A 1,893-nucleotide genomic window follows, 5' to 3' on the forward strand; every position below is an offset into this window, starting at 1 on the left:
CATGAAGTTCAGTAACTACTTCCGAGATTAATTAGATCCAACTCGTTTTTGGTTTAGTCAAAAACTTTTGTGGCTCTAAATCCTTTTTAACACCAGGCCAGGCAGCCACAAATATACTGCCACCATTTTTATTTGTTTATTTATTTATTAATGTTTATATAACTGAATTGATTACAAATCCCTTTTTCGCCAGTGTGTTCAGAATATACTCTACACAACTAACACAGAAATAAACACGTAACAGGACCGACTCTGCTTCCGGCTTCTAAGAAGAATGAGGGGAAAATAAACATTTGTGGAGTGGCGGCATAAAGGAAATGTGGTTCAATCCATTTCACATTTGGCATTGTAATGTTTATGGACGGACATAAATGATGTCACACGAACAGTTAAAGAAGAAGGTGTTTGATGAAAACGAAAGGGCCTTTCTCTTTTTTTTTTTTTAATCCCGCAAAGGTTATAATTAACAACAAACTAATAATAGAAGAGAGAGAAACAACCGGTTCAATAAGGTAATATTTTATCTTCCCTTAACTGCTCTCCTCTGGCTTGAATGTGACCTTAATACTCGTCGACAAAATTGTATTTGTCGCTTAAGTCTTGTTTGTTTTAAATGCGGGCATATTTATGGAGTGGGAACTTAAGATGCTGAAGTCTTATAGTAAATATTTATTTAATTTGCTATCATGATATTTGGTGGGATAGTTTTAATATTAATTTAACAAGAAAGTGATATTTACCTGGCCCTACATGAAAAAAAATAATAATTAAAGTTTTTTCTTTTCCTTTATATTAGTAATAGATTTCGGATGGGAAACAGACAAATTTCATTTTTGTTCAATAATTGTCCTTTAAGAAAAGAAAATTAATTTTGTAAGTAGCAATAAATATTTTAAAATTTATTTTAAATAATATAATATATAATATGTTATTTCTTGAGTGATTGATACAATTTTTAAATGTCCAGTACTAATATTAACAATTTAATGTCAACAAGTGTCATCAATGTTGATCCAAAGTTAATGTGGTTTTATATCAGATCCAGTCCAGCTATACTGCAACACTAGTAACGTATTACCTCTTCATTGTAAATTTTTATTGTGTTTTGTCACAATACATTGTAAATTTTACCTTGCACTCTTTTTTATTTAACATTTTTTTGTAAGTATTAAGTTAATACACAATTATTAATGTATTTGTTGATTTTTTTGAATTATTTGCAAATAATTAATTGATTATTTTGAACGCTTTCGTATCAATACATTAGATTCCCATGCCAAAATTCAAAATGCGAGCTGCATCCATATCCATTAGATTCTGGTGAACGGTAACCTATTTCGAATTCATTTTTATCTCGCTTTTGTAATTATATATTTAGGGTTATCTTCGTCCATTGCTAAAAGTTAATTTTCCATAATATCATTAGGCTAGAAGGATTGAATTGTAACTTTGCATATAAAATATTATGATTTGAAGGTAACGTTTATTTATTTATTTATTTTATTTGAAATTTGAATAAGTTTAAATTTTTTTAAAGTCTGAATGATTTTGAATATAGACATGTAAATAACATGTTTGTTTTTCTTTTTTATATATTTGAATATAAGTGATATCTTATTTGTTTTTTTAAATAAAAAATATCTCAAATATGGTTATTTAACATCTATGTTTTTTTAAATAAAAAATAAGTTTTATAGTTTAGAAAATAAGTATATTTCATAGAGATATTTTTGGGATATAATATATACTTCACATTCAGACATTTTTTTATTAAGATAAAAGTTTCAAAAGTTTATTTTTTCTTTTCAAATGCAAATATCTTAAAATCAGATGTAAGTTAATTTTTTTTAAAAAAAAAAAGAATATGAAGTTAATAAAATTTTAGATTTCAAA

The sequence above is a fragment of the Citrus clementina genome, unplaced genomic scaffold, assembly GCF_000493195.1.
Source record: "Citrus clementina cultivar Clemenules unplaced genomic scaffold, Citrus_clementina_v1.0 scaffold_7, whole genome shotgun sequence".
Lineage (NCBI taxonomy): Eukaryota > Viridiplantae > Streptophyta > Magnoliopsida > Sapindales > Rutaceae > Citrus > Citrus x clementina.